Below are 14,533 nucleotides of genomic sequence, written 5' to 3'. Positions count from 1 at the left end.
CCACCAGACGGTACGTTCGCATCCAGACCACACCACCACACGGTACATTGACATCCAGACCCCTCCACCACCTGATACATTGACATCCAGACCCCTCCACCACCGCTCCATTCACTTCCAGACCCCTCCCCACCCAGTGTATTCACATCAAGACCCCTCCACCACCTGGTACATTAAAAATACAGACCCCTCCACCACCCTGTACCTTCACATCCAGACCCCTCCCCCACCGTAGACATTCACATCCAGACCCCTCCATCACCCTGTACCTTCACATCCAGACCCCTCCACCACCCTAGACATTCACATCCAGACCCCTCCATCACCCTGTACCTTCACATCCAGACCCCTCCACCACCCTAGACATTCACATCCAGACCCCTCCCCCACCCTGTACCTTCACATCCAGACCCCTCCACCACCCTAGACATTCACATCCAGACCCCTCCCCACCCTAGACATTCACATCCAGACCCCTCCACCACAATAGACATTCACATCCAGACCCCTCCACCACCATAGACATTCACATCCAGACCCCTCCACCACCCTAGACATTCACATCCAGACGCCTCCAACACCCTAGTCATTCACATCCAGACCCTTCCACCACCCTAGACATTCGCTTCCAGACCCCTCCACCACCCTAGACATTCACATCCAGACCCCTCCAGCACCATAGACATTCACATCCAGACCCTTCCACCACCCTAGACATTCACATCCAGACCCCTCCAACACCCTAGACATTCACATCCAGACCCCTCCACCACCCTGTACCTTCAAATCCAGACCCCTCCACCACCCTAGACATTTACATCCAGACCCCTCCACCACCCTAGACATTCACATCCAGACCCCTCCACCACCCTAGACATTCACATCCAGACCCCTCCACCACCCTAGACATTCACATCCAAACCCCTCCACCACCCTAGACATTTACATCCAGACCCCTCCACCACCCTAGACATTCACATCCAGACCCCTCCACCACCCTAGACATTCACATCCATATGCCCCCACAACACGGCATATTCACATCCAGACCCCTCCACCACCCTAGACATTCACATCCAGACCCCTCCACCACCCTAGACATTCGCTTCCAGACCCCTCCACCACCATGTACTTTCACATCCAGACCCCTCCACCGCCCTAGACATTCACATCCAGACCCTTCCACCACCCTAGACATTCACATCCAGACCCCTCCACCACCCTAGACATTCACATCCAGACCCCTCCACCACCCTGTACCTTCAAATCCAGACCCCTCCACCACCCTAGACATTTACATCCAGACCCCTCCACCACCCTAGACATTCACATCCAGACCCCTCCACCACCCTAGACATTCACATCCAGACCCCTCCACCACTCTAGACATTCACATCCAGACCCCTCCACCACCCTAGACATTCACATCCAGACCCCTCCACCACCCTAGACATTCACATCCAGACCCCTCAACCACCCTAGACATTCACATCCAGACCCCTCCACCACCGGTACATTCCCATCCATATGCCCCCACAACACGGCATATTCACAGACTGACCCCTCCACTATGATATGATATGATAAGGCATTTGTAGTGCGCCTATACACAAGTGTTTCAAGGCGCGACGAGGAAGGGGGGGGACAAGGGGAGAACAGACAGCAATGGTACTAGGCCAGGTGTCATCAGATCGCGCAAGTGCAAGGGTAGGGGGACTGGGAAAAGTGCAGGGGAAGGGGAGAGGGGAAGTGCAGTACATGGTTAGTAGAATACAAGATAAGTAATAGGGCCAGCTGGTGGCAAGTGCAAGGAGAGTGCAGTACATGGTTAGTAGAATACAAGATAAATAATAGGGCCAGCTGGTGGCAAGTGCAAGGAAAGTGCTGGGAGAAGGGGCTGTAGGATACAGTCCCGTAGTGCAGGTAGGCAGTGCAGGGAAGAGTGGGTTGGCCAAGGACTGAGATCGGTGAGTGGCCAGTTGCAGATTCAGTGCAGGTTCAATGATTTTAGCAGGGGAGAGAGGGAGAGAAAGCAGAGGCAAAGAGGAAGGATTTGAGGTGCTTCCGGAACCGGAGATGGTTCTCCTCAAGTTTAAGGGGAGGCAGGAAGGCTGTTCCAGAGGGAGGCCCCTGCTGCGGAGAGAGATCTACCCCCAGCTACCTGGTACATTCAAATCCAGACCCCTCCACCACCCTAGACATTCACACCCAGACCCCTCCACCACCCTAGACATTCACATCCAGACCCCTCCACCACCCGGCACATTCACATCCATATGCCTCCATAAAATGGCATATTCACAGACTGACCCCTCCAATACCCGGTAAATCCACATCTAAAGCCCTCCACCATGTGGTACATCTGCATCCAGACCGCTCCACTACCCGGTATATTCGCATCCAGACCCCTCCACCACCTGGCATTTTCACAATATGAGTCTTTTGAGGTGGCTGCCAACCTCTCAATGAAAAAACAGGTTTCTCAGATCCTGTCATCATGTGGACATGCTACTAAACTTCTCCACCAGATTAGTCTGCACCTCGCAATAATAAACAGATCTCTCCTGTCTCCTCATGAATAAACTCACGTTTAGACTATTGTAAGAGTCTACTAATCAGCATGTCTCAAGGCAACTTACGCCGGCTTCAAACTACACAGAATGGAGCCGTTAGGGCTGTCTTTTGCTTAGCCAGACGGGACCACGTCACTTCCTCCAGGAGGAAATTGCACTGGCTTCCCGTGAAGCAGAGAATTAGACATACAATTCTCTTTCTCACCTACAAATGCCAGAATTCAAATGTGCCACTCTATTTCACTAAAAGGTTAGTAAGAAAATCATCCAGCACAGAATGTTACGCTCCTTCGACACTCTTCAGCTCAATCTGTCGCGATCCCGTCTAATAAATGTTGGCGATTGCAGTTTCGAAGTCAATGCTCCATGTGAATGGAATGCCTTGACCCTGAATATTAAAACATCTCAATCAGTGACAATGTTTAAGGAAAATGTAAAGACATTACTGTTCAATCTGCCTGAATAGAAATCTGTTCCTATTCTCCCTTTCTGCTCCTTATCCCTCCTTTCATCCATCTTGCTGTAGAGCACCCATAAGAAATAAAATAAATAAATAAATCTGGTACATTCTCATCCAGGCCCATCCATCACGCAGTACATTACCACCTGGTACATAACCATCTATACCCCTTCACCACTCGGCATATTCACATCCAGACCTCTCCACCACCCGTTACGTTCATATACAGACCTCTCCACCACCCGTTACGTTCATATCAAGGTTAAGACTCATTAAAATAAAGTCATCCTTCTAAGAGAATGCTGCCGTCATCCATATTGTGTCCGGTTAAGTAAACACAAACCAAATATTGCCATCAGAATGGCCCAGGGAGTTCTGCGTGCATCACAATGGGCGTTTGGCACCGCAGCATCACTACATTGTGTGATGAATCCTGCGGGTCCCTCACTAAACCCCCGCCTAGAGTCTCCTTCCAGGTGGTCAGGGGAATGCAGACAGTTCCTGATCCTAACCCTGGGGGTGTGAACTGCAGGACGATCACCTGGGAGGAGACAGGGTCCAGGGTGGTGAGGAGATTCCGTGGGATGAGACACAGTATTTTTCCTCTGATAGGGAGATCCTACCACTGTGCCAGAAGAGGTTATGGCTTACGATCATTTCAATGTCTCTTAACCTCCTATTAAACCTAAGGTGGTGAACCCTAAGGTTCTAATAACAAAGCATATTATACCAAAAGTAAGGCTCTTTTTGGTTTCTAAAATGAAATGCCCTCCTCAATTCCAAGGGTACAATGCAAAGGATTGCAGAAATGCTGCCTTCTCTAATCCTTCTTCCTCTAAACAAGTGAATACATATAGCTCCTCAGTTAAAATTACTTAGGGAATTAAACCTACCCTTAAAAGTAATCAAGATGTAGAAAAACATAACTTTAATTAAACAAACTACATGTCCCAGAATCCTAGTGGGACTGAGACTAGGAAGGGGGCTGAAGAGATATATAGATGTAGTAGTAGGGCAATAAGGCCTAACTACCATTGCAGGAGTCAGGCAATTGAAACGAATGGCGTACACCTGAAGCGAATTGCCAAACCTGTGATGCATAAATAGGTGCAGCAGGAGAGGAGAGAAAGAAGGAGCTGGTGCAGGAGTTGGAAGGCTTGTAGTAGTAGCAGAGGAGAAGCACAAGGCTGGCAATTCACAAGGAAGTGGGAGCACAGTAGGAGCGCCAGACCGTGGAGACAGCAGATTTCACCTGCAAGTTCTTGAGAGGGTCCTGTATTCTCAAACCCTGTATGGCAGTGGCTGCACTGAAGAAGAAATGCTCAGAGTAAGGTGTTCCCCATGTGCGCCGAGCTGCTGTGATTGCAGAGCCAAGACCATGCTGGAGAAGCCCGAGGCCAAAAGTAGAGGCAAGCCGAGGGACTTGGGAGTAAAGGAGACCCCTAATCAATATGGCAGACTGGAGACACCCGTGCTGTAGAAGGTTGTGGGACCCAAGTGAGCCCAAAGCAGTAGTAGAAATTGAGGAAGTCAGAAAGTGGAAGCAGCCCACAACCGCAGCTATCAACACCCCAACCCCTCACCCTGCCTGGAGCTGGTGAGTGAAGCACTGAGTTCAGGTTCACTCAGGAAGCCTTGCCGGTAACTGTAACATTTGAAGTTTTGAAGTTTTGTTTATTTATAAAGCGCAAAACCAGGCCCAGGGACAACCGGGCGGGTGCATAATCTTGTAAACAAGGTACAGTAAACAGTAGATACACAGTAAATTCACACACACAAAAATATACAATAAAGTGTACAGCAGGAGATACATTGGCAGATTAAGGTACAAATACAAAGAGGGGGTGTATACCTAAAACTTAAATTACAAATGGCAGGCAGGTCAGGGAGAGGAGCCTTATAGATCATGAGAGAACAGCCACATTTTGGCATTGTTCTTGAAGGTTAGGAAAGATGGTTCAGCTCTGATAGGAGTAGGCAAAGAGTTCCAGAGTTTGGAAGCTAAGACTGGGAAACTCACGTCACCTGCTTTTTGGAGTTTGAATCTAGGCAGGGTGAGGCTGTAGGTTTGGGCTGATCTCATGGGTCGAGTGGATGTGTGGAGTGTAAGACGGGAGGATAGGTAGGGTGGGGCCATGTTATTCAAGCATTTGTGGGTCAAGGCTAGGTATTTCAGGGCAATTCTTTGTTTTACCGGGAGCCAACGTAAGTCAGCTCTGACGGAGGAGAAGTGGGAGCGTCTCGGGAAGTTTAAGGCTGCCCTTATGGCATTATTTTGTACAGTTTGTAATTTGTTGAGGTTTGACTGACTGGTCCCAGCTCTAAAGTAACTCGCATACACTTAAAAGCAAGTATAAACTGTTTGTTGTTCTGCAACATCATTTATCTAATTGTTAAGCGTTTATAGTTCATCAGCTGAACTTTGTACGCATTTAGCATGAGACAAAACAGCACATTACAAACATTTACATATATAGACACCCTATAAAATCCAACATACAAAGGTTAAACACACTTTTCCTCAAGACCTAAAATCACACTTAAAAAGTCCAAAAGCCTAATTAAAAGAGAAACGTCATTGTTGTTTAAAATCATAATCCACAGGTCTTCAGCCTGTACCTTTATACAAGGAGCAAATTGCATATTCTGCATCATTCCTAAACTGGGTAATTCAGTCATAAGTGTTTTAACGCTTCATCATCCTGGAAACAATACCGACAATCTCAAGACCCCTTTTCCCTCTTGCTCCTAATCCCCAGCACCTCCATTGTTGGCAGCAAATTCAATTTAAACCTTAACATTTTTGTACAAAACTCTTTTGATGGGCGTTTTCTTAAATACAGGGCAACAACATTAAAACGTTTTAGCTCCCAGTTAAAATGATCATTAAAACAGCGATAGCCCATAACCTCTTCCCTCGTTCCAATCCATGCCCACCAGTGCAATTTCAATTTCGCCTTATTCGGGTTACTGCAGAGTTCCTCACCTGATGAATCTATTCGTCTCAACATCTTCAATCTTTCCCTTACCCATTCTTCAAGGACCATACAGGAACCTTTACATAACATTATGATGTGATCTGATATGATTGGCTATTTTTAACGTGCTTAATATCCAGAGGTTTCTAAGTGTGGACCCGGGGATCGAACCTATGCAGCTCCGCGTCATCTCGCTTCCAAGGCGAGCACGTTGCTCCTGAGCTATCCACCTATTGTTTTTAAATACACATAAAAAGATGCAACAGGAGGGCAGACATTATTAGTATCCAGTTGCAGGAAGCTCCATTCAATGTAGGTTTGTATTGACAATAACCCAAACTCAGACCTCACTCCCACCATTGGGGTTGAGTTCGGGAGACACAGCCCCCTTCTCCACATTTTTGCTTCCAATTTATGCCATGGGATTATCACATCAAAATTCTCTGCACCATGGATTAACCTTGGAACTGTTTTTTGCATGTAAAATTTTAGCAGTGGTAAGGCCGAAAACCTTCCAAATTTACAGCCAATTTGCGATAATTCCACTGCTGCCGCCATGAATTCTGCCTCCAAATCTCTAACCGGCTGTCCTTTCCCCCTACTTGTGTACAGCAAATGTGCCTGATATTTTATACTAGTTAACTGTTTCCAAGTGCTCATCATTTAGGGAGCACCTAAAGATTTTCCATTTAGATCTGGCGACATTTGCTATCCGTTGATCACGGAAAGACATCCAGAGGATACAATTTGAAAGTTGGTATCAAGGGATTTTATTAAACCTGATACATCAAATCATGATTTTAATCTGTACTTAAGGCAACAATTTACATAGCAGGAAAAAACTTTAAGAACACATCTATATAATAACATACATCCTGTTCAATCGTACGCCCATTCATCCATATCCAAACATCAACCATCCAACTGTTCATCCAAAACTCCAAGGGATACAAAATATATAAAATCTATAAAAGACCCTGACATATAATTCATCAATTGGTTTATTTATAGAAAGAATGTGAAGTCAATATGCTTGGCCACAGCAGGTGGCCAGACAATTGAGATGGGTCACAAGAATCTTCAACCACGACCTCATCTCAAGTTTGCTATCAGGACTTTAGGTTTGCTGATGCTTAAAGACAGATCTAATTTTTGTAGAAACATCCTTAAACAATGTAAAGCTCTTTGAAGCCCTATTGGGGTCATATTGCAGATGACCATATCGTCTGCATAGTTCAGGTACTGCAACCTTGTGTCTCGCAACAGAGGGGGGTAAGTCCTCGCCAATTCCCAGCATTCTGCCATATCCTTTATGAAAAGTTAAATAGGAATGGCTCGAGGACACATCCTTGACGTAACCCCGGTTGGTGACTATCCACCTTGAGTAGGAGCCATCCGGGCCAAGACTGACGCAACTTCGAGTTCCACTATGCAGGGCTTCTAGCATGGTAATCCACACCGGAGGGCGACCATTCATGTCAAGTTCTTTCCAGAGCCCAGTCCACATGGTCAAAGGCTTTGCTTATGTCAAGGAAGGCCAAGTATACTGGCCTCCCCTGCTTTTGCACCTGTCTTGCCAATAAGGAAAAAATAAAACTGTTTAGCACAGTTCCCACCACCTTCTTAAACCTGCCTGGCTGCAATCCAGGCAGTTTGCCTTTTTAGCACATGTTTGTAGCTCTTTTAGAATTAATCTAGAAAAGAGTTTGTTGGAGCTATTCAGTAACGAGATGGGTCTTTATTGTAGAGGGGAGGACCTATCCCCTCCCATAAAAATGAGGACAAATGTGGCATCACCCCAAGAATCGGGGAACTCACCCAAATGGAGAATATTTCCGAACAGTCTTGAAAGGAGGTGAGTCCACAGTAGAATGTCAGACTTTAATGTCAGACCATCAGGCCCTGGAGTGTTTGAATTCTTACTCTTCCTGATCAAGAGGGCCATATCCTCCCTATGCCAAGAAATGGTACCCAACCAGTTTTGGCACCCAACCAGTTTTGGCACCCATCCAGTTTTGGCACAAACAGTGTCTACACACTTGCAGGTCACCCTTAACATAAAGATCAGAGAAAAAAGAAGCCTGCATCTGCTGCGGGAGGGACTGATTTTAGCAGGAACTGGTCAGACCACTTGGGTTTCAACAACTTACAGACCATGTTACCATTATTTCTTAGGACACACCCCAACATCCTTTCGGCACCATTTCTATCATTTCCATATCTAACAATGGAAATGTAGCACACGCACTAATTGTGCCATAGTGTTCGCGTAAGAAGTGAAGTGCAGAACATTACATCCATTGCTGAACATTTTCATTGTTACCGGGGTGGCCGCGTGTCCTCAATTGAAAAGGGAACACCTGCTAAAACCATTCTGAAAGCTAACGTTGACTTTTTACAAGAGTTACAAGTGAATACAGCATGAAAGGAAGGTCGCACGTGGCCAATTGTGTTTCCAGAGAGAAGTCTGAAATCCTCTCCGTGATATTACGGGAATAAAATCACTTGCAATCTTTTAAGGTTAAAGATCGACCTTAAAGAGTGGTCGCGTGTGCCTAAATCTGTTTTCCCTTTGAAGACTGAACTTTGTAGTATTTAGAACATTTATTCTTTAAGTCCAGAAATTGTTATATTGATGAAGAGAACACGCATTCCCCAAGCCAAGAGGCAAACCCTTTCCATAGTGAAACAAGTCCTGTTCAAACCTGTCCACCTAATTTGTAAAGTTGTTAAAGGTCTGGGGTCCCCTGATACTAGTGTGGCATTGTTACTGAAGCTGGAAGACTGGCACTACAGCTTCAGGGTAGTTATTGGAACCGAGAAGGTGTGAACAAAGCTGGGGAAGGGAGCAGGGCGCTTGTAAAGAAGATTAAGACAATAATCTATAATGCTGAGACTGCTGAAGCTGAGAGGAAGTCAGTCTTGGGGCAGAGGCTGGTTATACCTGTGGCAGTAAGGCGGGCAGACAAGGCAAAGAGGCTGCCCTTCTCTTGGAGCTTAGGAAAGAAGAGTGCCTTGCCTACCTGTAGAGGTCGAAGTGCCTTATTAGATGCCTAATAAATCTGAGAAGTGGCATACTGGGGGGCAAAGGAGACTGCTCTCTTAGCATTAATAGTAGAAGAGGGGTTATTAAGAGGGACCCAAAGAGATGGCAATGATACCCAATGCACTGCAGAGGTCCTAACCAATGGTAGATTTGTAGGAGAAGTCCTATACCTATTCTTTGAACTGATAATACCTGGTTCAAGACTTTTCTTTTCCTTTGAACATTTGGGAAGTTGACTTTAAAACCCTGGAGGAGGGATTAGCCCAGGACAGGCGGAGGTCATCCAAATACTGTTCAATTCTTGTTTAGTATCTTACATTACTTTGTTACAGTTCTTTGAATGTTCTGTTGGTTAGAGTGGGGCCAGTTTACCTATGTTAGGAGCTGTCCCCTTAGCTTTTAGGCTAGGTAGGGAATTACCTGAGGGAGCGGGGCAGGCGAGGCTTTAGTATTATTCTTTGAATGTTCTGTTGGTTAGAGTGAGGGTCAGTTTACCTCTGTTAGGAGCTGCCCCCTTAGCTTTTAGGCTAGGTAGGGAATTACCTGATGGAGTGGGGCAAGCAAGGCTTTAGTATTATTCTTTGAATGTTCTGTTGTTTAGAGTGAGGGGCAGTTTACCTCTGTTAGGAGCTGTCCCCTTAGCTTTTAGGCTAGGTAGGGAATTCCCTGATGGAGTGGGGCAAGCGAGGATTTAGTATTATTCTTTAAATGTTCTGTTGTTTAGAGTGAGGGCCAGTTTACCTCTGTTAGGAGCTGTCCCCTTAGCTTTTAGGCTGGGTAGGGAATTCCCTGAGGGAGCGGGGCAGGCGAGGCTTTAGTATTATTCTTTGAATGTTCTGTTGTTTAGAGAGAGGGCCAGTTTAGATCTGTTAGGAGCTGTCGCCTTAGCTTTTAGGCTAGGTAGGGAATTCCCTGAGGGAGCAGGGCAGGTGAGGCTTTAGTATTATTCTTTGAATGTTCTGTTGGTTAGAGTGAGGGCCAGTTTAGATCTGTTAGGAGCTGTCCCCTTAGCTTTTAGGCTAGGTAGGGAATTCCCTGAGGGAGCGGGGCAGGTGAGGCTTTAGTATTATTCTTTGAATGTTCTGTTGGTTAGAGTGAGGGCCAGTTTACCTCTGTTAGGAGCTGTCCCCTTAGCTTTTAGGCTAGGTAGGGAATTCCCTGAGGGAGCGGGGCAGGCGAGGCTTTAGTATTATTCTTTGAATGTTCTGTTGTTTAGAGTGAGGGCCAGTTTACCTCTGTTAGGAGCTGTCTCCTTAGCTTTTAGGCTAGGTAGGGAATTACCTGAGGGAGCGGGGCAGGCAAGGCTTTAGTATTATTCTTTGAATGTTCTGTTGTTTAGAGTGAGGGCCAGTTTACCTCTGTTAGGAGCTGCCCCTTAGCTTTTGGGCTAGGTAGGGAATTCCCTGATGGAGTGGGGCAAGCAAGGCTTTAGTATTATTCTTTGAATGTTCTGTTGTTTAGAGTGAGGGCCAGTTTAGATCTGTTAGGAGCTGTCCCCTTAGCTTTTAGGCTAGGTAGGGAATTCCCTGAGGGAGCGGGGCAGGCGAGGCTTTAGTATTATTCTTTGAATGTTCTGTTGGTTAGAGTGAGGGCCAGTTTACCTCTGTTAGGAGCTGTCCCCTTAGCTTTTAGGCTAGGTAGGGAATTCCCTGAGGGAGCGGGGCAGGCAAGGCTTTAGTATTATTCTTTGAATGTTCTGTTGTTTAGAGTGAGGGCCAGTTTACCTCTGTTAGGAGCTGCCCCCTTAGCTTTTGGGCTAGGTAGGGAATTCCCTGATGGAGCGGGGCAAGCAAGGCTTTAGTATTATTCTTTGAATGTTCTGTTGTTTAGAGTGAGGGCCAGTTTACATCTGTTAGTAGCTGTCCCCTTAGCTTTTAGGCTAGGTAGGGAATTCCCTGAGGGAGCGGGGCAGGTGAGGCTTTAGTATTATTCTTTGAATGTTCTGTTGATTAGAGTGAGGGCCAGTTTACCTCTGTTAGGAGCTGCCCCCTTAGCTTTTAGGCTAGGTAGGGAATTCCCTGATGGAGCGGGGCAAGCAAGGCTTTAGTATTATTCTTTGAATGTTCTGTTGTTTAGAGTGAGGGCCAGTTTACCTCTGTTAGGAGCTGCCCCCTTAGCTTTTGGGCTAGGTAGGGAATTCCCTGATGGAGTGGGGCAAGCAAGGCTTTAGTATTATTCTTTGAATGTTCTGTTGTTTAGAGTGAGGGCCAGTTTACATCTGTTAGGAGCTGTCCCCTTAGCTTTTAGGCTAGGTAGGGAATTACCTGAGGGAGCGGGGCAGGCGAGGCTTTAGTATTATTCTTTGAATGTTCTGTAGTTTAGCGTGAGGGCCAGTTTACATCTGTTAGGAGCTGTCCCCTTAACTTTTGGGCTAGGTAGGGAATTACCTGAGGGAGCAGGGCAGACAAGGCTTTATTTGCAAACTTCTTCTTTAATAAACTATCTAATCTTGAGAAAAGTACAAGCAGTTGTCGGCCTCACATTAGTGACCCCTCACAATTGCCACTGCATACAGGACTGGCCCCCAGACTCATTCATAGATTCCCAGCAGACATGTGCAGTCTGCACAGGGGTTGAAAGTCAGCGTCCCTGAAGTTGGCACGGGCGGCAGGGCTTTCTCGGCTCATCGCTGGAACTTGCCAGCCCTGCATGGGCATCTCATCTTTTCTAGACATCTTGAGGACTGCTGCCAGTCAACAAGAGCGTAACAGCTGAATGAGAAGCCCACAGGTGCCCAGGCCGCCTCAAGACAGGGTAGAGTCCTGAACCTCCCCACAGTCCTCCCCGGAGACCTTGTGGGTGCCCTTGATCACTGCATGGTGCTTGCTTCCAGTTGCGGGTCACAACCAGCACAGCATTGTATCCCATTGTAGGGCCAGCCCCATCAATGCCTGTGGCTGCTGCATCTATAGTCTGGAAGCACCCCCCTTCTGCACTGAAGACCAGTGTACCCCGACTACAAGCCCTGTATACCTTAAGATCTCCTCCCGCCTCCTACACGGGGCTGCTCTATGCCCTGCATGCTTTTGGTGGTTGGGGGGAAGGAGGTGAGATATGCAGCTGGCATCCATGACCCGGCTCTGTGAGCTGTCCCCATCCTGCTCCCCAGCCTGGAGACTCGAGGGGTGCAGACAGTGCTGCATAAGCTGAGCCTGCCCACCTATCAGACTCCCCTGGTATTGCACATCTGAGCCATTGCTGCTATATGTTGCCCAAGACACTCCATGGACGTCACTTCCTGCCTCGTGAAGCCAAGCAGAATGAGGTCCCTGGGGATTAGGCGCAGCTGTGCGGCTCCACCCCCTACTCCAAATATCACTCCATTCTTCCCACAAAGCGCCCCCTGTGGCGCAGAGGGTCTGAGCACCCACACAACAGAGCCCTGCCTGGGTGCGGCCCATGAAGGCCCCTCCCACCTGCGCGCTCCTTCCTGTGGACGTCGCCTGGCCTCTGCAGCCAGCACTCCCCAGGTGGAGGGGGGAGGGGAGACATGCAGCCAGCACCCAACCTTTCCTGCAACATTCCCCCTCTCCTTGGGACCCGCGTCTGTCTGCTGTGTTACTTTTCCTTACTTCCTCTTTGCTACATAACATAACCATGAGCCTGGCTGCCCCACTGTGGGGAGTCACGGGCTTATGAATTAACCACCTCTTGTACTTATTCCTCAGGAGGGCCCGTGCCGCCCCGAGTCACTGGTGAGATGTCATGAGGATTAGCGCATCGCCGGCCGTGGACTCATCAGCCCAGCAGGACTCATCGGCCCAGCAGGACTCATCGGCCCAGCAGGACTCATCAGTCCAGCAGGACTCATCAGGCCCAGCAGGACTCATCGGCCCAGCAGGACACATCAGGCCCAGCAGGACTCATCAGCCCCCGCGGATGAACACTTCCAGCCCGGCTGCTTGCACAAGAGTAGACGCTTAATAAAATGTTAGGAGCCCACCTCTGTCTGCTGTGTGCTTCTGCCGTAGCCCTGTGTCTCTTCCATGATTTAATGACTCCAGTACCATGAAGAAACCCACAACATTTGACTCTTGCACCCCCGCAAGGTGGGTCAGGGGGCACACTTTTCAGTACACACCGAGGCAGGCATGACACAAGAGCCAAGGGCTTGAACTCTTGGCATCCATCTGATCGTCCTGTGCACGCACCGCACACCGCGCTGCACACCGCGCTGCACACATACACACCGCGCTGCACACATGCACACCAGGGGCATCCTGTGGTACCTGCAGATTGCAGTGATCCACCATGCGCACACAATCCTGCATCGGGCACACAACACATGTTGCTCATCCCGTGCCACACTCTCCTAATCAGAAATAGACAGTGTGAAGCGGAGTGGGGCGGTGGACAGTGTGAAGCGGAGTGGAGCAGCAGACAGTGTGAAGTGGCGTGGAGCAGCAGACGGTGTGAAGTGGAGTGGGGCGATGGACAGTGTGAAGCGGAGTGGAGCAGCAGACAGTGTGAAGTGGAGTGGAGCAGCAGACGGTGTGAAGTGGAGTGGGGCGGTGGACAGTGTGAAGCGGAGTGGGGCGGTGGACAGTGTGAAGCGGAGTGGAGCAGCAGACAGTGTAACGCGAGTGGAGCAGCAGACAGTGTGAAGCGGAGTGGAGCAGCAGACAGTGTGAAGTGGAGTGGGGCGGTGGACAGTGTGAAGTGGAGTGGGGCGGTGGACAGTGTGAAGTGGAGTGTATTAGCAGACAGTGTAACGCGAGTGGAGCAGCAGACAGTGTGAAGCGGAGTGTATTAGCAGACAGTGACGAGTGCAGCAGCAGACAGTGTGAAGTGGATTGGATCAGCAGACAGTGTGACGCAGAGTGGAGCAGCAGACAGTGTGAAGCGTAGTGGAGCAGCAGACAGTGTGAAGTGGAGTGGAGCAGCAGACAGTGTGAAGTGGAGTGGGGCGGTAGACAGTGTGAAGCGGAGTGGGGCGGTGGACAGTGTGAAGTGGAGTGTATTAGCAGACAGTGTAACGCGAGTGGAGCAGCAGACAGTGTGAAGCAGAGTGTATCAGCAGACAGTGACGAGTGGAGCAGCAGACAGTGTGAAGCGGAGTGGAGCAGCAGACAGTGTGAAGCAGAGTGGAGCAGCAGACAGTGTGAAGTGGAGTGGAGCAGCAGACAGTGTGAAGTGGAGTGGATCAGCAGACAGTGTGATGTGGAGTGGAGCAGCAGAGAGTGTGAAGTGGAGTGGAGCAGCAGACAGTGTGACGCGGAGTGGAGCAGCAGACAGTGTGAAGTGGAGTGGAGAAGCAGACAGTGTGAAGTGGAGTGGAGCAGCAGACAGTGTGAAGTGGATTGGATCAGCAGACAGTGTGACGCGGAGTGGAGCAGCAGACAGTGTGAAGCGGAGTGGAGCAGCAGACAGTGTGGAGTGGAGTGGAGCAGCAGACAGTGTGAAGCGGAGTGGAGCAGCAGACAGTGTGAAGTGGAGTGGAGCAGCAGACAGTGTGAAGTGGAGTGGGGCGGTGGAC

General features: G+C 48.7%; 1 protein-coding gene across 1 annotated transcript in view; it reads left to right on the top strand.

Moving 5' to 3' along the window:
• Nucleotides 1–12,999, top strand: part of LOC138580081 (WAP four-disulfide core domain protein 2-like) — a 37,683-nt gene extending 24,684 nt beyond the window's left edge. The window contains exon 4 of the mRNA XM_069650345.1: nucleotides 12,726–12,999. The gene's annotated coding sequence lies outside the window, so the exon portion shown is untranslated. The remainder of the gene's footprint in view (nucleotides 1–12,725) is intronic.
• Nucleotides 13,000–14,533: the final 1,534 nt, after the last annotated feature.

This window comes from Ambystoma mexicanum, chromosome 3p (genome assembly GCF_040938575.1).
Source record: "Ambystoma mexicanum isolate Mex_15411 chromosome 3p, UKY_AmexF1_1, whole genome shotgun sequence".
In the NCBI taxonomy this organism is placed as follows: domain Eukaryota; kingdom Metazoa; phylum Chordata; class Amphibia; order Caudata; family Ambystomatidae; genus Ambystoma; species Ambystoma mexicanum.
The sequence above is the reverse complement of the archived record's forward strand: the minus strand, read 5'-3'. Positions and strand labels throughout refer to the sequence as shown.